Source organism: Pristiophorus japonicus, chromosome 11, assembly GCF_044704955.1.
Source record: "Pristiophorus japonicus isolate sPriJap1 chromosome 11, sPriJap1.hap1, whole genome shotgun sequence".
Classification (NCBI taxonomy): domain Eukaryota; kingdom Metazoa; phylum Chordata; class Chondrichthyes; family Pristiophoridae; genus Pristiophorus; species Pristiophorus japonicus.
The window spans coordinates 140422316-140446707 of NC_091987.1; the positions used below are offsets into that span (position 1 = coordinate 140422316).

Genomic DNA, 24392 nt, shown 5'->3' on the forward strand with positions numbered 1-24392 from the left:
CAGGGAGTGGTTGAAGCGAATAGTATCGATGCATTTAAGGGCAGGCTAGACAAGCAACTGAGGGAGACTGGAATAGAGGGTGATGCTGATAGATTTAGATGAGGAAAGATGGGAGGAGGCTCAAGTGAAGCATAAACACTGGCATAGCCTGGTTGGGCCGAATGGCCTGTTCCTGTGCCATATATCCTACGTAATCCTATCTAACCCTATGTAATCCTATGCAATAACCTTATTGGGGTCTAGTCACCTTTCCTTGCCACATTCCTGGGCCACAAGATCCTTAACCTCTTTACCAGAGTTTCCCAACTTCTCTCCCCCTCTGCTATTCTGCTTTAACCATCGACACTTCATCTGGATCCATCTTTTGTTTCTTTACTTGTCCCATTACTACCCCCTTTGCCTTGGACCAGCATCCCTTTGGTCATTGAATCACTCCTGCCCATCACCCTATCACACACCTTCCCCTGTTGTTCTTCTCCTGCCCTCCCCCTTTCCCTGGCTCTATACCTGCTTAAAAACTGTTCATCTCGAATCTCTTCCAGTTCTGACGAAGGGTCATCGATCTGAAATCTTATCTCTGCTTCTCTTTCCACAGATGCTGCCTGACCTGCTGAGTGTTTTCCAGCTTTTTCTGTTTTTATTTAATAAACTTGTTGTTATTCTGTAACCGACTTTGTAGATTTGAATGGCTGGTAATCAAACCTATGTGGAAGTGGGGGGTTGACTGTGGCTGGTTTTACGCCGCCCAGTTTCATTGGCAGGAATGATAGAAAGCTGTCCATTAACGAGGCTCCTGCAGCAAAGCTCCTTTCACACTGGTAACCGGTGCACACCGGAATGTTTCACTAGTGAACCCTGTGGGTACAGGTAACCGGTGCACACTGGAATGTTTCACTAGTGAACCCTGTGGGTACAGGTAACCGGTGCACACTGGAATGTTTCACTAGTGAACCCTGTGGGTATAGGTAACCGGTGCACACTGGAATGTTTCACTAGTGAACCCTGTGGGTATAGGTAACCGGTGCACACGGGAATGTTTCACTAGTGAACCCTGTGGGTACAGGTAACCGGTGCACACTGGAATGTTTCACTAGTGAACCCTGTGGGTATAGGTAACCGGTGCACACGGGAATGTTTCACTAGTGAACCCTGTGGGTACAGGTAACCGGTGCACACTGGAATGATTCACTAGTGAAACCTGTGGGTACAGGTAACTGGTGCACACGGGAATGGTTCACTAGTGAACCCTGCGGGTATAGGTAACCGGTGCACACGGGAATGGTTCACTAGTGAACCCTGTGGGTACAGGTAACCGATGCACACGGGAATGGTTCACTAGTGAACCCTGTGGGGTGCAGGTAACCTTGGTGAAATGGCACATTGTCAGAATGAAAAGCCGAGTTCACTCCCCGGGCCCTGCTGGTCCGTGTGGATGGTCATCACAGAGAAACAGGAGCTTTCCGTTTTGCTTCAGCAGGGCAGCCTGAAGCATGCCCCAGAAACAAAGCCTGGTGTTGTTGGGCTGGTATTTGCTGTAACTGGGCCTCTAATGGTGTCTGCCATTAGTTAGACTTGCCCCTGCTCCCTGAAGCTCAAAACATTTTTTCCCACAAAGTTTCTGGAAGTGTGAGCTGACAATGTTGCAGCGAGGGGAACAGGGCATCTGGGACCGGAGAGGTGTCGAGCTCCTTGTGTGTTGTTGGAGCTGCATTCATCCAGGCAAGTGGAGAGTATTCCATCACACTCCTGACTCCTGCCTTGTAGATGGTGGAAAGGCTTTGGGGAGTCAGGAGGTGAGACACTCACCACAGAATACCCAGCCTCTGACCTGCTCTTGTGACTAGTGTTTATGTGGCTGGTCCAGTTAAGCTTCTGGTCAATGGTGACCCTCCAGGATGTTGATGTTGGGGGATTCAGTGATGGTAATGCCATTGAATGTCAAGGGGTGGTGGTTAGACTCTTGCTTGTTGGAGATAATTAATGTATGGCACTTGTGTGGTACGAATGTTACTTACCACTTTTGCCCATGTTTGGACTAAGGCTGTAATGAGGTATGGAGCCGAGTGGTCCTGGCGAAACTCAAACTGAGCATTGGTGAGCAGGTTATTTGTGAGTAAATGTTGCTTGATAGCACTGTCAATGACACTTTGCTGATGATTGAGAGTCGACTAATTGGTTTTGTCCTGCCTTTTGTGGACAGGACATATCTGGGCAGTTTTCCACATTGTCGGGTAGATGCCAGTGTTGTAGCTGTACTGGAACAGTTTGACTAGAGGTGTCGCTAGTTCTGGAGCACAAGTCTTCAGAACGACAGCCAGGATGTTGTCGGGGACCATTGCCTTTGCTGTATCCAGTGCGCTAATCCGTTTCTTGATATCACATGGAGTGAATTGAATTGGCTGAAGACTGGCATCTGTGATGGTGGGGACCTCAGGAGGAGGCGTTGAGTTTAACGGGCAAATAATGGGCAAATACAGCAAGTTCCTAAAAACAAAATGGGGAGGCTAAGGGCGCAATTCCGTTTCCACAAAGCTAACGGCGGAGCACGCAACTCAGACAGCATCTTGTGGATATTCACATTTAACCGCACATCTGTTCCTCGCCTAATGTTGCTGTGCCATTTACCCAGAAATAACGGTGAGCACCATTAGCCTTGCCATTGTTCTGACAGCAAATTCTAACCCACAGTCTGGAACCTGCATTTTATTTACACCGATCTTGGTCACACCGCAGGTAAGGGTTAGGACAGATAGTGAATGGGTGACCAAGAGACAAGGCAAGAGCAGGAAGGTAGTGCAGGAGTCCGATATACCGTTTTGGATACTGTTGGGGGAGATGACTTACCAGGGGAAGGCACCAGCAGCCAGGTTCATGGCACCGTGGGTGGCTCTGCTGCACAGAAGGGTGGGAAAAAGAATAGGAAAGCTATAGTGATAGGGGACTCTATTGTAAGGGGAATAGATAGGAGTTTCTGCGGCCGCAACTGAGACTCCAGGATGGTATGTTGCCTCCTTGGTGCAAGGGTCAAGGATGTCTCGGAGTGGCTGCAGAGCATTCTGGAGAGGGAGGGTGAACAGCCAGTTGTCGTGGTACATGTAGGTACCAATGATATAGGTAAGAAGCGGGAAACGTCCTACAAGCTGAATTTAGGGAGCTAGGAGTTAAAATTAAAACGTAGGACCTCAAAGGTAGTAATCTCTGGATTGCTACCAGTGCCACGTGCTAATCAGAGTAGAGGGAGCAGGATAGTTAGAATAAATATGTGGCTTGAGCAGTGGTGCAAGAGGGAGGGATTCAAATTCCTGGGACATTGGAACCAGTTCTGGGGGAAGTGGGATCTGTACAAAAGGGACGGTCTGCACTTGGGCAGGACTGGAACTGATGTCCTGGGGGTAACATTTGCTAATGCAGTTCAGGAGTGTTTAAACTAATATGGCAGGGGGATGGGAACCTATGCAGTGAGATAGGGCGAAGTAATATGGAGTCAGAAACAGATGGTAGAAAGGTAAAAAGCAACAGTGGAAGGCCGAGTAAACAAAGGCAAGAAACAAAAGGGCCACACTACATCATAATTCTAAAAGGACAAAGGGTATTAAAAAAACAAGCCTGAAGGCTTTGTGTCTTAATGCAAGGAGTATCCTTGATAAGGTGGATGAATTAACTGTGCAAATAGATGTTAACAGATATGATGTGATTGGGATTACAAACTTGGCTCCAGGATGTTCAGGGCTGGGAACTCAACATCCATGGGTATTCAACATTCAGGAAGGATAGAATAAAAGGAAAAGGAGGTGGGGTAGCATTGCTGGTTAAAGAAGAGATTAATGCAATAGTTAGGAAGGACATTAGCTTGGATGATGTGGAATCTATATGGGTAGAGCTGCAGAACACCAAAGGGCAAAAAACGTTAGTGGGAGTTATGTACAGACCTCCAAACAGTAGTAGTGATGTTGGGGAGGGCATCAAACAGGAAATTAAGGGTGCATGCAATAAAGGTGCAGCAGTTATTATGGGTGACTTTAATATGCATATAGATTGGGCGAACCAAACTGGAAGCAATGCGGTGGAGGAGGATTTCCTGGAGTGCATAAGGGATGGTTTTCTAGACCAATATATCGAGGAACCAACTAGGGGGGAGGCCATCTTAGACTAGGTATTGTGTAATGAGAGAGGATTAATTAGCAATCTCATTGTGCGAGGCCCCTTGGGAAAGAGTGACCATAATATGGTGGAATTCTACATTAGGATGGAAAATGAAACAGTTAATTCAGAGACCATGAACTTAAAAAAGGGTAACTTTGACGGTATGAGGCGTGAATTGTCTAGGATAGATTGGCAAATGATACTTCAGTGGTTGACTGTGGATGGGCAATGGCAGACATTTAGAGACTGCATGGATGAACTACAACAATTGTACATCCCTGTCTGGCATAAAAATAAAAAAGGGAAGGTGGCTATCAAGGGAAATCAGGGATAGTATTAAAGCCAAGGAAGTGGCATACAAATTGGCCAGAAATAGCAGTGAACCCGGGGACTGCGAGATATTTAGAACTCAGCAGAGGAGGACAAAGGGTTTGATTAGGGCATTGAAAATAGAGTACGAGAGGAAGCTTGCAGGGAACATTAAGACGGACTGCAAAAGTTTCTATAGATATGTAAAGAGAAAAAGGTTAATAAAGACAAATGTAGGTCCCCTGCAGTCAGAATCAGGGGAAGTCATAACGGGGAACAAAGAAATGGCAGACCAATTGAACAAGTACTTTGGTTCGGTATTCACTAAGGAGGACACAAACAACCTTCCGGATATAAAAGGGGTCAGAGGGTCTACTAAGAAGGAGGAACTGAGGGAAATCCTTATTAGTCGGGAAATTGTGTTGGGGAAATTGATGGGATTGAAGGCCGATAAATCCCCAGGGCCTGATGGACTGCATCCCAGAGTACTTAAGGAGATGGCCTTGGAAATAGCGGATGCATTGACAGTCATTTTCCAACATTCCATAAACTCTGGATCAGTTCCTATGGAGTGGAGGGTAGCCAATATAACCCCACTTTTTAAAAAAGGAGGGAGAGAGAAAACAGGGAATTATAGACCGGTCAGCCTAACATCGGTAGTGGGTAAAATGATGGAATCAATTATTAAGGATTTCATAGCAGCGCATTTGGAAAGAGGTCCAAGTCAGCATGGATTTGTGAAAGAGAAGTCATGCTTGACAAATCTTCTGGAATTTTTTGAGGATGTTTCCAGTAGAGTGGACAAGGGAGAACCAGTTGATGTGGTGTGTTTGGACTTTCAGAAGGCTTTCAACAAGGTCCCACACAAGAGATTAATGTGCAAAGTTAAAGCACATGGGATTGAGGGTAGTGTGCTGACGTGGATTGAGAACTGGTTGGCAGACAGGAAGCAAAGAGTAGGAGTAAATGGGTACTTTTCAGAATGGCAGGCAGTGACTAGTGGGGTACCGCAAGGTTCTGTGCTGGGGCCCCAGCTGTTTACATTGTACATTAATGATTTAGATGAGGGGATTAAATGTAGCATCTCCAAATTTGTGGATGACACTCAGTTGGGTGGCAGTGTGAGCTGCGAGGAGGATGCTATGAGGCTGCAGAGTGACTTGTATAGGTTAGGTGAGTGGGCAATTGCATGGCAGATGAAGTATAATGTGGATAAATGTGAGGTTATCCACTTTGGTGGTAAAAACAGAGAGACAGACTATTATCTAAATGGTGACAGATTAGGAAAAGGGGAGGTGCAACGAGACCTGGATGTCATGGTACATCAGTTATTGAAGGTTGGCATGCAGGTACAGCAGGCGGTGAAGAAAGCAAATGGCATGTTGGCCTTCATAGCGAGGGGATTTGAGTACAGGGGCAGGGAGGTGTTACTACAGTTGTACAGGGCCTTGGTGAGGCCACACCTGGAGTATTGTGTACAGTTTTGGTCTCCTAACTTGAGGAAGGACATTCTTGCTATTGAGGGAGTGCAGCGAAGGTTCACCAGACTGATTCCCGGGATGGCGGGACTGACATATCAAGAAAGACTGGATCAACTAGGCTTGTAGTCACTGGAGTTCAGAAGAATGAGAGGGGATCTCATAGAAACGTTTAAAATTCTGATGGATGCAGGAAAAATGTTCCCAATGTTGGGGAAGTCCAGAACCAGGGGTCACAGTCTAAGGATAAGGGATAAGCCATTTAGGACCGAGATGAGGAGAAACTTCTTCACCCAGAGAGTGGTGAACCTGTGGAATTCTCTACCACAGAAAGTTGTTGAGGCCAATTCACTAAATATATTAAAAAAGGAGTTAGATGAAGTCCTTACTACTAGGGGGATCAAGGGGTATGGCGAGAAAGCAGGAATGAGGTACTGAAGTTGCATGTTGAGCCATGAACTCATTGAATGGTGGTGCAGGCTCGAAGGGCCGAATGGCCTCCTACTGCACCTATTTTCTATGTTTCTATGTTTCTATCTCTGGTAATTCATTTTTAGATGGTACTAATGGAAGAAATGGCCTTTCTGTGGGTCTTGGTTATTTGCTTATTCACATCTATCTGTGTAAATCAACAGTCCTAATTTACACTCTTTATTTGCTTGAAATAAAGGAAAAGAGCGCACGAGAGTAAACTGTGCCACAAATAGGTGAAAGAAGCTCTTCAGGTTACAGCACTAGAAAGAAAAGAGCGAGCTGGTAATTACACAGCCTCTCAGGAGATCTCTACGTGCTCACATACAATGGCCCAGAATATGCTGGGTAAATAATGGTGAGTTTAATGCTCATGCCATTGTTAGTGTGTAAATCGGCCAACAACTTGTAGCGAGGAAGAGATACCCGTGAATTGTGAATCGCCACAAGTTGCTGGATGATTTGTTCCGCTCCATTCTGCCCCTGAAAACGACAGCTCGCCCTCAACCTCCCAGTCAGTTTCATGAAATTGCTGGTTTTGTACATTAATTATCCATTAACCTTGCCACAAAAAGTTAACGCTGGTACTAAATGACTTAAAGAAGCTTTTAATTATGAGATTTATGTCCCTGCAATGCCATGCTGACTCTCCGACCCAGAAAGGGAACAATTAAAACTGTGGAGTCTCACTCCTGCTGGTAGTAAATTGTTCTTAGTGATTTAAAACATTGAACATTACAGTTTTCTCTTGCTTTTAATCCATTCTTTCCCTCTCATTATCTCTCTTTCTGTACCTGAGTTGACACTAATTCACCTTATTTCATTCACCATCATTCCTCTGTTTCATCCTCAATTGCTAAATCTTGTCAGTTGAGGAGGTAGACTGGTGGTCCCATCATTCCCTAAGGTCCCAGATGCCCCGTTTCTCTTGTTGCCCCACAACCAGCATGTATTTCCGGCAATGTGCAGCGCAAAAAGTATTCAAGCTGTTGTGTGAGGGAAAAAATCTAACTAATGGGTCGTGTCGTGAGATGCCTCACTCCAGCAAATTCTGGGCCAATGAATCGCTTTGAAGTACAGTCACTATTGTCCTGTCGATGGACACAGCAGCCACTGCATGCACAGCAAGATCCCACACACAGCAACTGAGAGCCCTATCTCAGAGTACTCCACCGACGGGACATGTCTGCCCCTTGCTGAAGTCTCTTTTTATCCTCTAGGCTCTGGGCCAGCAAATGAAAGAGTAAAATGAACGTTATAAAGGAGACAACAATCATAGGCCAGTCATTCCTTGTGAGGAGAAGATAGACAGATATGGTCAAATCAGTTATCTGTTCGAACTTTGGGCACTTTGGAATGAGGCTGAGCTGAATCAATTGGGAGGGTCACAGCTCAGTTATCTTTGAGGTTATCGATTACATTGTACTACTGTGAGTCTTGAATTGGCTTTGCAAAGGTAAGTTTATGAAGTTGCTGTGAGGCCAATATTTGGGAGAACACTGTATTGTCAGTATGTGCACTCACAGACATAAATATTTCCCCTTGCTGTGTGTGGCCAACATGTGTTCTTTATTGATAATTGCATTCAGCACACGACGTGCTCCAGCTCCCACAGGACTGGGGCCGGGTCAGGTCAGCATTGCTCGTGTCTGACAGGGCCAACTGCGACAACAGCCACACTCTCTACATCCCCTCGGAGTTTGCTGCTCACTGCTTCATCTGCTAAATACCATTCTGTCCAAAGACCCACTGCTCAGCACAGTGAGTGTAACGCTAGTTATTGCATAATGCACAAGGATTTATTAACAAGCTTGAATTACAGTTAATCAAAAGTGGCTGTAGATTGACAGCTCAGACCTTGGGTACAAATCAGTGGCGATTTCAGAGAGCGGCACATTTTAATGCCCATCTCCACGGGTGCTAGCAGTGAGAAATATGGCTTTTTGTTTCTTACAGACAAAGGCCCCAATTTTGCCCAGCACTGGGTGATGTTTCTGGTATTGAAGGTCAGTTAAATGTTTCCGCAATGTTTGGGCGCCTGCGCTGACTACCAGCGCCAGAATGTTTGGCACCATATATTCTGGCGCTGGTGTATGTTAAAAAGCCGTGTACGCGCCCTTTCTGGCCATAAGGCCAACTTTCCCAATGTTTTTTGAATCCGCGCACAGACACAAGAAACACTGTTGGAAAAGGCCTTACCTACAGTTAAAGAAATCCCGCTGGCTCCCTCCTATTCCCGGCCGAAGGGACTACCTGACTATTTTCTATCAACTTAATGCAGCTTAAAAATAAATCAGTTAAAAGAAAACTTACATTTAATGCTCCTCCTTCGTTGAGAGAACTGTCGGCAGGCAAATTAAACAGAAATCTTCACTACTCGCCTCTCCCATCAAAGTTCCAAGGGGCTAAGAATTTCCAAAGATAATCCAAAAGTGCAGGGAAGCCGCCTTCTTTCAACCGGCAGCAAAATCAGCACATCACCAGGAGTCTTCTCCAAAAACACCCAGGGCAGCCTTTTCCAAATCTTCTACACAGCCGCCTCGACTCACTGCTATCCCCGGTCAAAGATCCTCCCCACACATGGCCCACTGCTATCCCCGGCCAAAGGTCCTCCCCACACATGGCCCGCTGCTATCCCCGTCCTCCACACACGTGGCCCACTGCTATCCCCGTCCTCCCCACACGACCCACTGCTATCCCCATCCTCCACACATACGACCCACTGCTATCCCGTCCTCCACACACACGGCCCACTGCTATCCCCGTCCTCCACACACACGACCCACTGCTATCCCCGTCCTCCACACACGACCCACTGCTATCCCCGTCCTCCCCACACGACCCACTGCTATCCCCGTCCTCCACACACATGGCCCACTGCTATCCCCGTACTCCACACATGACCCACTGCTATCCCCGTCCTCCACACACGGCCCACTGATATCCCCGTCCTTCACACACATGGCCCACTGCTATCCCGTCCTCTACACTCGCAGCCCGCTGCTATCCTGTCCCCTACACTCGCGGCCCACTGCTATCCTATTCCCGTCCTCCACACACACGGCCCACTGCTATCCCGTCCTCCACACACACGGCCCGCTGCTATCCCGTCCTCCACACACACGGCCCGCTGCTATCCCGTCCTTCACACACACGGCCCACTGCTATCCCGTCCTCCACACACACGGCCCGCTGCTATCCCCGTCCTCCACACACGACCCACTGCTATCCCCGTCCTCCACACACGACCCACTGCTATCCCCGTCCTCCACACACGACCCACTGCTATCCCCGTCCTCCACACACACGGCCCACTGCTATCCCCGTCCTCCACACACACGGCCCACTGCTATCCCATCCTCCACACACACGGCCCGCTGCTATCCCCGTCCTCCACACACACGGCCCACTGATTACCCGTCCTCCACACACACGGCCCACTGCTATCCCATCCTCCACACACACGACCCACTGATATCCCCGTCCTCCACACACATGGCCCACTGCTATCCCATCCTCCACACACACGGCCCACTGCTATCCCCGTCCTCCACACACACGACCCACTGATATCCCCGTCCTCCACACACACGGCCCACTGCTATCCCATCCTCCACACACACGGCCCACTGCTATCCCCGTCCTCCACACACACGGCCCACCGCTATCCCCGTCCTCCACACACACGGCCCACCGCTATCCCCGTCCTCCACACCACGGCCCACCGCTATCCCTGTCCTCCACACACACGGCCCACTGCTATCCCCGTCCTCCACACACACGGCCCACTGCTATCCCATCCTCCACACACACGGCCCACTGCTATCCCTGTCCTCCACACACACGGCCCACTGCTATCCTGTCCTCCACACACACGGCCCGCTGCTATCCCGTCCTCCACACACATGGCCCACTGCTATCCCGTCCTCCACACACACGGCCCACTGCTATCCCCGTCCTCCACACACACGGCCCACTGCTATCCCGTCCTCCACACACACGGCCCGCTGCTATCCCCGTCCTCCCCACATGATCCACTGCTATCCCTGTCCTCCACACACATGGCCCACTGCTATCCCGTCCTCTACACTCGCAGCCCGCTGCTATCCTGTCCCCTACACACGTGGCCCACTGCTATCCCCGTCCTCCCCACACGACCCACTGTTATCCCCATCCTCCACACACACGACCCATGCTATCCCCGTCCTCCACACACACAGCCCACTGATATCCCCGTCCTTCACACACATGGCCCACTGCTATCCCGTCCTCTACACTCGCAGCCCGCTGCTATCCTGTCCCCTACACTCGCGGCCCACTGCTATCCCGTCCTCCACACACACGGCCCACTGTTAACCCCGTCCTTCACACACACGGCCCACTGCTATCCCCGTCCTCCACACACACGGCCCACTGCTATCCCCGTCCTCCACACACACGGCCCACTGCTATCCCCGTCCTCCACACACACGGCCCACTGATATCCCCGTCCTCCACACACACGGCCCACTGATATCCCTGTCCTTCACACACACGGCCCACTGATATCCCTGTCCTTCACACACACGGCCCACTGCTATCCCGTCCTCTACACTTGCAGCCCGCTGCTATCCTGTCCCCTACACTCGCGGCCCACTGCTATCACGTCCTCCACACACACGGCCCACTGCTATCCCCGTCCTTCACACACACGGCCCAGTGCTATCCCCGTCCTTCACACACACGGCCCAGTGCTATCCCGTCCTCCACACACACGGCCCACCGCTATCCCCATCCTCTACACACACGGCCCACTGCTATCCCGTCCTTCACACACACGGCCCACTGCTATCCTGTCCCCTACACTCGCGGCCCACTGCTATCCCGTCCTCCACACACACGGCCCACTGCTATCCCCGTCCTCCACACACACGGCCCACTGCTATCCCCGTCCTCCACACACACGGCTCGCTGCTATCCCCGTCCTTCACACACACGGCCCACTGCTATCCAGTCCTTCACACACACACGGCCCACTGCTATCCCCGTCCTCCACACACACGGCCCGCTGCTATCCCCGTCCTCCACACACACAGCCCGCTGCTATCCCCGTCCTCCACACACACGGCCCGCTGCTATCCCCGTCCTCCACACACACGGCCCGCTGCTATCCCCGTCCTCCACACACACGGCCCGCTGCTATCCCATCCTCCACACACACGGCCCACTGCTATCCCGGCCAAAGGTGAGGTTTTTTGTTTTTTTTCTTCTTCTGTACATGCGCAGTGAGTTGGTCTTTTGTTTTCTTTCAGCGCATGCGCAGTGCATTTTAGGCACACGATGTTAGCACGCCCCCTCACCGCCCCCTCACCGCCCCCGCCGAGATGGACTCGGGTAGCGCCGGCGCGACAGTCCGGTTTCCTTTACCGTAAACTTGCGATTTTTTTTCCCACTGCTGACGGTGCTGAAAGAAACGTGCGTTCAGGTAAGTTTTTGATTGGGGAAAATTAGAGCCAATAGGTGGTAGAGATAACTCTGTAAAACTTTTAGTCTCATTCTATATCGCCTGAGAACCAGCTCTTCTACAATCTCTGACACAAGGGGGGGGGTGAAATTGCCCTGCGCCCCGGGCGATCGGGGGCAGTAACTTTCGGGGCTGGGGATTTTTTGGTCGGGGGGCGGGGTGAAGTCTCCCGCACTCCACTTCCTTTGAGGGAGGTAACCGGGGGTATACTGCGGCGGGGAGTCAAGCACTATGTGGATACTCCATGTGGCACTGACACGCTTCAACACCTCTCCCCTTCGCTTAAAGGGGAGGGCCGCTGCGCACTCTGCAAAGCCTCTGATGGCCTTCACTGGGCCACCAGGGCAGCGTGCGCCCGGGCCATGGACCTGGCACCCAATCGGAGTGCCGAGCTGCACGATGGCTGCCCAGACCACGCTAGGCAGAGAGTTGGCCGACAAAAAAATCTGGGGGCCCGGGGCACTGGCACTCTGCCCTTTAAGCACCGCCCCGAGAGCGGATGTTGGCCAGCTTTGTGATCCGTGACGCTGGCAGTGACATCCGCTCAGGCCAGCCTCGCAGCCCGCAGGGCAATTTCCCCACCGGGGGGTTAAGGGGTCGGTGAGGGGTCACCGCGCACAACAATGACATCGGCAGCGGTTACACGGCGGCTAGGGGCACTAACCGCGGGGCACGACGTTGCCGTGGCAGCGCCTCCGCAAACTTCCTGCAATTTTCCAGGAGGCGGTAACGCCCCCTCCCCCGGGCGGAAACTGTCCTGTCCCGTTAGCAACCCCAAAATATTTACAAAGATTATACCAGAACTGAGAGGGCACAGCTTTCAGCAATGACTGAACAGGCTGGGGATCTTTTCTTTAGAGAAGAGAAAGCTGAGAGGTGACCTGATGGAGTCCTTTAATATTATAACGTTTTCTACATTACAACAGTGACTACACTTCAAAAGCTACTTCACTGGCTGTAAAGCGCTTTGGGACGTCCGGTGGTGGTAAAAGGGAATTCAGGAGTAACTTCTTTTTATTTATTCGTAGCCAATCTTTCCAATTCTTTGTCAAATCACAAACGCCAGAGGTCACCTTGCACACCTCAAGGATCACTCTGCGCCAATGCTCTTAGCCAAAAGGCCGAGAGCCACTGCACCGTTCCTGGAAGTACTGCAATACCAGGTTCGTGCCATGGAGGTGGATGGGTCAGGCCCCCCATGGAGGTGGATAGGTCAATCCACCCCACCCACCTTCTATTTTCAAAAAGCATAGGAGAACCACCTTCCTGATCCAGGGAGAACCACTTTGGGGTCATGGTTACTCCCCTGTCAGGTCAGTTACGCATGATCTTAGCCAAAAGGCCGAGAAGCGACACACTGCTTGTATTTGGAAACAGCAGGTGATGCCAATTCTGGGCACAAGCACAGCACTTTGAAACTGTCCTATAAACAAACAGAATTAATCTCATGGGTCCCACACAATTAGTATATGTTAATGAGACACCCAGCTGAGGGCCCAGTTAAAATGGCAACGGGCAGGAATTGAGCGGGAATGGGGGGGGTAAATCTTCTCATAGCTTTTAATGTTCCCACACTGTTACTGCTGGATGGGGTGTGTTAAAATAACCCACTATTGATTCGGATCTCCCACCAGACAGGGAGACTGGGAGTGGGATTACCAGCAGACAGGGAGACGGTGAGTGGGATTACCATCAGACGGGAGACTGGGAGTGGGATTACCAGCAAACAGGGAGACGGTGAGTGGGATTACCAGCAGACAGGGAGACTGTGAGTAGGATTACCAGCAGAGAGACTGTGAGTGGGATTACCAGCAGACAGGGAGACAGTGAGCGTGATTATCAGCAGACAGAGAGACTGTGAGTGGGATTACCAGCAGAGAGACTGTGAGTGGGATTACCAGCAGACAGGGAGACTGTGAGTGGGATTACCAGCATACAGGGAGACGGTGAGCGTGATTATCAGCAGACAGAGAGACTGTGAGTGGGATTACCAGCAGACAGAGAGACCGTAAGTCGGATTACCAGCAGACAGGGAGACTGTGAGTGGGATTACCAGCAGATAGGGAGATGGTGAGTGGGATTATCATCAGACAGGGAGATGGTGAGTGGGATTACCATCAGACAGGGAGACGGTGAGTAGGATTACCAGCAGAGAGACTGAGAGTGGGATTACCAGCAGACAGGGAGACGGTGAGCGTGATTATCAGCAGATAGAGAGACTGTGAGTGGGATTACCAGCAGAGAGACTGAGAGTGGGATTACCAGCAGACAGGGAGACTGTGAGTGGGATTACCAGCATACAGGGAGACGGTGAGCGTGATTATCAGCAGACAGAGACTGTCAGTGGGATTACCAGCAGACAGAGAGACCGTTAGTCGGATTACCAGCAGACAGGGAGACTGTGAGTGGGATTACCAGCAGACACTGAGACTGTGGCCGGAATCTGCCCAGCCCTGCGAGTGCAGGTTTGGATGTGCGCCCACTGTCAAAATGGCCTTGATTGACAGCGGGTCAGGATCCCGTTCTGAACCCGCCTCCGTGTCAGTTTCTCAACTGTCAGGTCTGCGTGTGGATCACAGACCCGGCACCAAGCGGCGGGACAGGTAATTGACATCATTAAAAGGTACTTCAATGCTAGTTAGGAGGTTTAAAAGCAGGCACTTACAATTTTATCTCTCTTGGGTTTCATGGCAGGTAAGTGTGTCGGGTTCTCAGTGACTCTCCATTGCTTTGGCTAGTTGACAGCTGCAGAAGTGGTATAAAAGTGACCATTTCACAGTTGTTCACGTTCCAATGTCAGAAGCTGAAGCCTTCAGGATTTTGAAGAAACTTTTGAGCTGTATGTAGTTTGGAAGTGTTTGCAGTGAACTCTCTATTCACTGTCACCTCCTTTTGGTAACCTCTCTCACCATTGACAGATCGCTTCTGTCATCTCAACCTCACCTGCCATCTATTCCAGCACCAATGGTGCCCTTGAAAAAAATATCATCGTGGTCCTCAGAATCCCACCATGATCAGCCCCAACACCAAAATCACTAAACACACCAGCTTCACCAACAACACCAACCTTCTCTGCAATCACCGATACTGAACAGGGTGGTGCCAACCTGGCTGCCACATGATACGCCAGGTTGGCACCACCCTACGCCAGCTCCATAAAGCACCCCTGCAATGCCCAAGCTATTCCTTTCACACTCATCACCATTGTGGGGGGTACCCTTACGTCTCACCATTCACTACAACTCACTAAGCCACTTCCAAAAGGTGCACACAAATCTGTTCAAGAAAGCAAAATCCTGAAAATAAAGAGTACAATGTTTGACAACACATTAACATTAACTATATATGAACATTGGCTAAAGGACTCAAGTGCCTACCCTTGTGTGTTGTTAGTTGGTATGATTGGATAAGGATGAGGGTAAGTGTGAGGGATGGCTAGTGAGATGGGGAACTGATAATATAGATAGATAGATAGAGAGGGGGATGGGTGGAGATGCAAGGTCAGTTTGTGTGATTAAGGATGTGCAGGAGTAGGGTAGGGAATGCAGAATGATGGGGATGTGATGAGTGGCACAGCAGGATGAGGTTGAGTGTGGCTTTCCAGTAATGCTTTGTGATTTACTGAGATCATTGAAAGATTTGCACCACTGCAGCCTGGTCCTCCTGATGACATCCCTGTTTGTGCCCTCCTGTACAATATGCAGTTTGGAACTGTTTGCAGTGAACGCTCTATTCACTGTCACCTCCTTTTGGCAACCTCTCTCACCATTGACAGATCACTTCTGTCAGCTCAACCTCACCTGCCATCTATTCCAGAATTATTGGTTCCCTTGCAAAAAATCTCCCATTGGTCCTCAGAATCCCACCATGATCAGCCCGAACACCAACATCACGAAACACACCAACATCACCAACAACACCAACGTTCTCCGCAATCAACTGATGCTGCACAGGACACAGGGCATCAGCACCCGACACCCTGCCCGGGAGGCCAGGAATCGCCTCACCATGGCCACATTTACTTCACTTGACGCTGTGCACCCTGGCTGTCACATGATGTGTCAGGTTGGCACCACCCCACACCAGCACCATAAAGCACCCCAGCAATGTCCAATCCATTCCTTTCGCACTCATCACCATTGTGCAGTGTACCCTTATGTCTGACCATTCACTACAACTCAGTCACTTCTAAAGGTGCACACAAAGCTGTCCAAGAATACAAAGTGTTCAAAATAAATAGTTCAATGCTTGACAACACATTTGTAGAAAGTCTGCATGAACATTGGCTAAAACACCCAAGTGCCTACCCTTGTGTGTTGTTAGTTGGTGTGATTGGACAAGGATGAGGGTAAGTGTGAGGAGTGACTAGTGAGATGGGGAAGTGATAATGGAGATAGAGAGAGAGAGAGGGATGGGTGGAGGTACAAGGTAAGTTGGTGTGAGTAAGGATGTGCAGGATGTGTAGGGAAAGCAGAGTAATGGGGATCTGATGAGTGGCATTGAAGGATAAGGTTGAGTGTGGCTTTGCAATAACGTTTCATGAACTACTGGGATCATTGACAGGTTTGCCACAACTGCAGCCAGGTCCCCCTGCTTGTGCCCTCCTGTGCAATGTGCAACCAGGCTGCGTTAGTGCCCTCCATCCATTGGAAGGGAAGAGAACCTCCCTGCGTGCTGTGACTCCCTCCATAAGCATGTGGAGGTAGTGATGGGAGAGCCAGAGTGCAGCCCAGCACCTCTGTACAGAGCATGTCAGTGTTTCCAGCACCTCAATGTTGAAGAACACAGAGTACAACTGTCAAAATCAATATGGGCATGGTCCCTTTAAGGAAACCAGCTAATAAAGCGTCATCAAATGATGTCATCAGACCCGCTTCCTGTTAATTGGCTGGGAACCATGCTGGGCGGGCGAACAAGTCCAATTGAGAGAGGATTGCTTCGAGAGGGCAGGAAGAAGCCGGGAGCAGGTCACGCCACGGGTGGCAAAACTGCAGCCTGTGTGTGGGGATTACCCCCTGACACTGACACTGTGTGTGGGGAGTACCCTCTGACACTGACACTGTGTGTGGGGAATACCCCCTGACACTGACACTGTGTGTGGGGAATACCCCCTGACACTGACACTGTGTGTGGGGAATACCCCCTGATACTGACACTGTGTGTGGGGAATACCCCCTGGCACGGACACTGTGTGTGGGGAATACCCCCTGATACTGATACTGTGTGTGGGAGTACCCCCTGACACTAACACTGTGTGTGGGGAGTACCCCCGACACTGTGTATGAGGAGTACCCCCTGACACTGACAGTGTGTGTGGGGAGTACCCCCTGACACTGACACTGTGTGTGGGGAGTACCCCCTGACACTGAAACTGTGTGTGGGAATTACCCCCTGACACTGACACTGTGTGTGGGGAGTACCCCCTGACACTGACACTGTGTGTGGGAATTACCCCCTGACACTGACACTGTGTGTGGAGAGTACCCCCTGACACTGTGTGTGGGGAGTACCCCCTGACACTGACACTGTGTGTGGGAATTACCCCCTGACACTGACACTGTGTGTGGAGAGTACCCCCTGACACTGTGTGTGGGGAGTACCCCCTGACACTGACACTGTGTGTGGGGAGTACCCCCTGACACTGACACTGTGTGTGGAGATTACCCCCTGACACTGACACTGTGTGTGGGGAGTACCCCCTGACACTGACACTGTGTGTGGGGATTACCCCCTGTCACTGACACTGTGTGTGGGGAGTACCCCCTGACACTGACACTGTGTGTGGAGATTACCCCCTGACACTGACACTGTGTGTGGGGAGTACCCCCTGACAGTGATGCTGTACTGCTCGATATAAACTAAACCATAGTTGGAAATGCTGGGGCTGTGGGGAAAGAGCGGGGGAGTGGGACGAATTGGATCGCTCTGTCAAAGGACCAGCTCAGGTACGATGGGCCCAGGGGCCCTGTTCCGGCTGTCCGATTGCACGGCCATGTGCAGCGATGGGCGTTAGTTTAATAACTAACCCTTCAACTCTTTCAGAAGCAATCCCATTGAAACGTGTGGCTGCCCTTGAACGGCAGCTTGTTATTTCTGTTAGCGTGTCTAACACACACCGACCTTCACGGACGCTCAGAGACATCGCAGAGCCAGGCTTCAGTTTGTCCGGTTACTTTGCAGTTTGTCCACAAATGCTTCGAAAGGCCCAAGAGAGCGACGGTAATCAGGTCCCCGGGAGTCGCAGACCAGGTCGCTGAAATGATGGAGGCAGAATGAGGACAATACAGACTGAGAGGAGACAGAAATCCCGACCAATGTGCCCAGAGCTAGGAGCAGCACTGAGTGTGAGTGGAGCCTGCTAATTGCTCCTCACAGCTCCCTGCCACAAAATACATGGAGATTTATTTACACCCTGCATTGTCTGGAGAGGTACCTCACAGTGACACTGAGTTACTGCGGATGTTTGCTAAATGTGTGCCAAACCTATAATGCAGTCAGTAAGCTCTGACGGTCTTTCGCATGAGTGAAGGAACACCTGGGACCCAATGTCAGCGGTGTGAAGTTCCTGTCAGCATCATGTCGTATTCATGCACAGAACCACCGCCGCAATCTCAGAGCAGTCTTTGAATTAATTCGGCAGGCTTGTGCACAACTGCCACAAAGTGTTTCCAAAGTACTTTGCTGTAAAAGACCGTGCTGTGATACAGAGCTAGGAGCTGCCTGAGGTGTGAGCCATGGCTCAGTGGGCAGCACTCTCATCTCTGTGTCTGAAGGTCGTGGGTTCAAGCCCCACTCCAGGGACATCAGTGGGAATTCTTTAAGCTGACACTCCCAGTGCAGTGCTGAGGTGCTGCCTTTCGATTGAGACGTTAAAAAGGTCTCCTCTGCTCTCTCGGGTGGACTTAAAAGATCCCATGGCACTTTTTCGAAGAAGAGCAGGGAAGTTATCCTCAGTGTCTTGGCCAATATTTATCTCTCAACTAAAAACAGATGATCTGGTCATTATAACATTGATTTTTGTGGGAGCTTGCTGTGCACAAATTACTGGTGGGTGTTTCGTAAATTAAGAACATAAAAAATAGGAGCAGGAGTAGGCCATACAACCCCTGCTCCGCCATTTAATAAGATCATGGCTGATCCGATCATGGACTCAGGTCCATTTCTCTGCCCGCTCTCCATAACCCCTTAGCCCCTTATCGTTTAAGAAACTGTCTATCTCTGTCTTAAATTTATTCAATGTCCCAGCTTCCACAGCTCTCTGAGGCAGCGAATTCCACAGATCCACAACGCTCTGAGAACAGAAATTTCTCCTCATCTCAATTTTAAATGGGTGGCCCCTTATTCTAAGATTATGCCCTCGAGTTCTAGTCTCCCCTATCAGTGGAAACATCCTCTCTGCATCCACCTTGTCAAGCCCCCTCATAATCTTACACGTTTCGATAAGACCACCTGTCATTCTTCTGAATTCCAATGAGTAGAGGCCCAACCTACTCAACCTTTCCTCATAAGTCAACTCCCTCATCTCCAGAATCAACCTAGTGAACCTTCTCTGAACTGCCTCCAAAGCAAGTATATCCTTTCATAAATATGGAAACCAAAACTGCATGCAGTATTCCAGGTGTGGCCTCACCAATACCCCGTACAACTGTAGCAAGACTTCCCTGCTTTTATACTCCATCCCCTTTGCAATAAAGGCCAAAATTCCATTGGCCTTCCTGATCACTTGCTGTACCTGCATACTAACCTTTTGTGTTTCATGCACAAGTACCCCCAGGTCCCACTGTACTGCAGCACTTTGCAATCTTTCTCCATTTAAATAATAACTTTCTATTTGACTTTTTTTCTGCCAAAGTGCATGACCTCACACTTTCCAACATTATACTCCATCTGCCAAATTTTTGCCCACTCACTTAACCTGTCTATGTCCTTTTGCAGATTTTTTGTGTCCTCCTCACATATTGCTTTTCCTCCCATCTTTGTATTGTCAGCAAACTTGGCTACGTTACACTCGGTACCTTCTTCCAAGTCGTTTATATAGATTGTAAATAGTTGGGGTCCCAGCACTGATCCCTGCAGCACCCCACTGGTTACTGATTCTCGGGTTGGCAATGAACCATTTATCCTGACTCTCTGTTTTCTGTTTGTTAGCCAATCCAACAGTGACAACACTTCAAAAAGTACTTCATTGTCTGTAAAGCACTTTGGGACATCTTGAGGTGGTGAAAGGTGTGAGATAAAGTTTCTCTCTTTTCACAGTCTGTAGTCCAGTGCTGTCAGTAATGAATTGTTGGGACTGCCATTACAGGGCAGAAAGTCAAACATACACAGAGTGTTAACAACAGTGTGGGTGAACGATGCACCTGAACCTACAACACAGCGTCACAAGATTAGATGAAGGTTTGTGTTTGGTGTTTTGAACAGGATGGATGTCACACGTTACCGCAGCAACGGATATAATTGGCCTGGCTGGATATTACTGTCCATAAACATGTCCCTCTTTCTGAGTTCATACATGAGGGACCATCATTTGCTGTCAATATCACGGTGAGGTTAACGGCGTGCGCCATTATTTATCAGCAAATGCTACAGTAACTTCAGGCGAGGGGAAGATGCGCAGTTAAATGCAGAGATCCAAACGGTGCAGTCCGAGTTGTGTCACTCTGCCATTAGCTTCGCTAAATCGGCATCTCGCCCTTAGCCTCCTCACTGACAGGCATTGAATGGCGTGTATTCACCTTCTCAGTCCTTGCGCTGGTAATTTCACAATCCTTTCATTTCACAATCCTTCAATCTCACTGGTTAAAGAGATATCCTGTCACTTGCCCTATGTTGCTCACTAGTCCGTGCAGTAGAGCAAGTCTCCAGTCATCCTGGTTAACCATTGCCACTGGATAAAGACCTAGCTCTGTCAAACCCGTGTGGTGGCTGGTGTGCAACGATCACCACACGTCAAAAAAAATCCACGCACAAGCATCTTCCACCTCTTCAATTGGAGTTCAGGACTGGAACATCGGGTTCTTCATTGAAATATCTGTGAACTCATGTGGAAGCAAGTCATCCTCATTCTCCTATGATATGATTATCACTCAGGTCCCAGGTGCCCTGTTCCCCTCGCTGCGACGTTATCAGCTCAAACTTGCGATGCAAAAACCGAAACATGTGAGGGCAAGTTTAAATAATGGCAGACACTGTTCGACGCCCGGCCATGGCAAGTTATGGCCAATGTCACGTCGCGGCTGGAGCAATTCCTGACTCATAGAATATACCTTTCGTCTCACTCAGGGGGTAATATCTTCACCTGTCCTGAATAGAACAGAAGCCCAATTCTAAACAAAAGAATGAATGATAAAAAGTGGAACAACATCAGTAGCGATGTGTTTGCACCCAGATAAGAGCTTGCCCCAATTTGCCAAGGATCGAAAACAGTGAGGGAGAGAGGCTGGGAGAGAGACTATTGACAACAAGTCCCCTCCAGGCCCAAATGTTGCTGCCTCTGAAACAGCACGGAAGCCCAGATGTTGTGATGGGGGTTATTTTAATGCCGGCAGTGTTACCGACACTTCCAGTCAGAAATATTGGGCTGTGCATCGAACAAAATGCTGCCTGCTTGAATTTTTCTATATCGTCAAACTGTTTTAAAAGTTGGGATTTCTGAGTGAGGTGGCCTCACATGACAGAAGCAAGCTGAAGCAGCTGACTGCATGCTGTACCGAGCATGATTAGCATCCTAAATCCCAGTGCAGGTAAGTAACATGTGGGCTCAGATGACAGGAGGACTGAAGCTTTGCAAGGACAAACCTGTGTGCAGATACTGTGAGGTTCCAGCCGACACTAATTTAATACCATCGCCGCTCGCTCACTACCCTATTGTGACACCTTTATCATATTTAGCCACCAATTATCGCAACAAAAACGACTTTCTGCATTCACGCAGTGATTGCCACATAAAATAACTTCATAGAGTGGACACTGAGCAGGACCATTACATATAATTAAAGCTCGGTCATTTAGGAGTGAAATCCCGAAGCACTATTTCACACGAAAGGCTAGTGGGAATCTGGAACTCGCTCCCCAAGAGACTGTGGGGGGTTAACTTGGTTGGTGTAGTGCCCGTGTTTTAGGTGCTACAGGGCCAGCTAACACTGGACAATGGGGTCCGAGACCTCCGACAGGACGTGTGCAGGACGCCAACTTGAGCAAGGGGCTTGTGCGCAGGCATCTAACAATTGCCGGCAGCAGGCAGAGCAGCAAACTGGCGACGTGAATCAGTGAGCAATGCTGAGTTGTAGCCACCATTGCTACTTCGGAACTCCACACTCCCGGAAACGCCCTGTTTTAACCTCACATAGCTGAACACAAGGTTAAATGGAATGAAGGACCCCCCTCCCCCACCAGCACTAGTTAAAGGGAATACTGACAGTTACAGGTTAGATGTTGGTGTAATTGTGTGTGTTTTGGTGATTTCCTATACTAGGCTCTCTCACATGTTCAGCCATTCTTCAATATATCACATCATCATCATCATCAGCGCTCCCTTGTATTGAGGATGACTTACTTCCAGCCAAAAAGGTGTTTCAATGATGGACCTAATATTCCAGATCCCGAACTACATATTGAAGGGTGGAATATGCCTGTGCGTGGATTTTTTTTAATGTGTGGTGGCCTTTGCACACCAGCCACCAAATGGGCTTGACAGAGCTAGGTCTTGGTCCTGTGGCAAGGATTGACCAAGATGACTTGGTTAATATATCACAGACACAGATTCAGTTCACAAAGGACTCCCATCGCTTCTTGCAGCCACAAAGCACCTCCCCTTTACGAGGGGCAGGCTGCCTTTAAGTGGCGCTCCCCACTGGCGATATCAGGCCCCCTGCTGATGCGTGCAGCCAATGAGCAGCGTGGGTAACATTGGCCGCACACAGCAATCATTTAAATCAGCAGGCAGCACCAATTGAACGTGAAGCCAGCAACACGATGAACGGGCACGGATTAATCATGCACCACAATCCCCATACCCGTTTTCGGGGGTTAGCCAATTTAACCCCCTGTGGATGCCAGGTCAATCGAAATTTTCAAGACTGAGATCGATAGATTTCTGTTGTCAGGCAAGAGTATCGAGGGATATGGAGCAAAGGCAGGTAAATGGGGTTCAATACAGATCAGCCATGATCCAACACAATGGCAAATCAGGCTCGAGGGGCTGAACGGCCTACTCCTGGTCCCATGTTCCGAAGGGGAGACTCTGCAATCCCTCTCGCCCAGCAAGGAGCGGGATTGAAGGGAGGACAATTCAGGGAATCAGGATGTGTCTCCGATTGAGCATTCCCTTCGAGAAAGTGGGAGTGTGAGATCCTGGAGTGACTCCTATCTGGTAACTGTAAGTCTCTGTTACAGCAATCATGTAAAACCACTTCCTGTGCAAAAACAAGAAATCTCTAATGACTCGATAATTCTCAGCTCCATTTGCAAAACCAAATTGCGAATCCGAACGTCACAGGCCCCGAATTTGCTGCCAGTGTAAGTTTGGCGGAGGTGCGTTGGAACCCTGTTTACACTCAGAAACTGTGACATTACATCCAGGAACCAAAGAATCTCCGAGGAAATTAAGGGCCATAAAGTCACAGAGATTGGGGGTAATGTGACTTTGTGGGATTGTGTGAAGCGGAGGATAGTGAATCACAGCAGGGTTTATCATCGTACCCCAGTGTGGGATTGTGTGAAGCGGAGGTCAGTGAATCAGCCCAGATTATCTCGTTCCCCAGTTTGGGGTTGTGTGAAGTGGGGGACAGTGAATCAGCCCGGATTATCTCGTTCCCCAGTGTGGGGTTGTGTGAAGTGGGGGACAGTGAATCACAGCAGGGTTTATCATCGTTCCCCAGTGTGGGGTTGTGTGAAGTGGGGGACAGTGAATCAGCCCGGTTTATCTCGTTCCCCAGTGTGGGATTGAGTGAATTGGGGGACAGTGAATCAGCCCGGTTTATCATCGTTCCCCAGTGTGGGATTGTGTGAAACGGGAGACAGTGAATCACAGCAGGGTTTATCATCGTTCCCCAGTGTGGGATTGAGTGAAACGGGGGACAGTGAATCACAGCAGGGTTTATCATCGTTCCCCAGTGTGGGGTTGTGTGAAGTGGGGGACAGTGAATCAGCCCGGTTTATCATCGTTCCCCAGTGTGGGATTGTATGAAACGGGAGACAGTGAATCAGCCCGGTTTATCTCGTTCCCCAGTGTGGGATTGTGTGAAGTGGGGGACAGTGAATCAGCCCGGTTTATCTCGTTCCCCAGTGTGGGGTTGAGTGAAGTGGGGGACAGTGAATCAGCCCGGTTTATCTCGTTCCCCAGTGTGGGGTTGAGTGAAGTGGGGGACAGTGAATCAGCCCGGTTTATCTCGTTCCCCAGTGTGGGATTGTGTGAAACGGGAGACAGTGAATCAGCACAGTTTATCTCGTTCCCCAGTGTGGGGTTGTGTGAAGTGGGGGACAGTGAA

At 49.7% G+C, this 24392-nt stretch overlaps 1 protein-coding gene and 1 pseudogene across 1 annotated transcript in view; both read right to left on the reverse strand.

Annotated features, from left to right (window-relative positions):
• LOC139275858 (ecto-NOX disulfide-thiol exchanger 1-like) overlaps positions 1 to 24392 on the reverse strand; it is a 287201-nt gene that overhangs the window by 255503 nt on the left and 7306 nt on the right. The gene's annotated exons all lie outside the window — the stretch shown is intronic.
• Positions 13031 to 13258, reverse strand: LOC139276577 (U2 spliceosomal RNA; annotated as a pseudogene).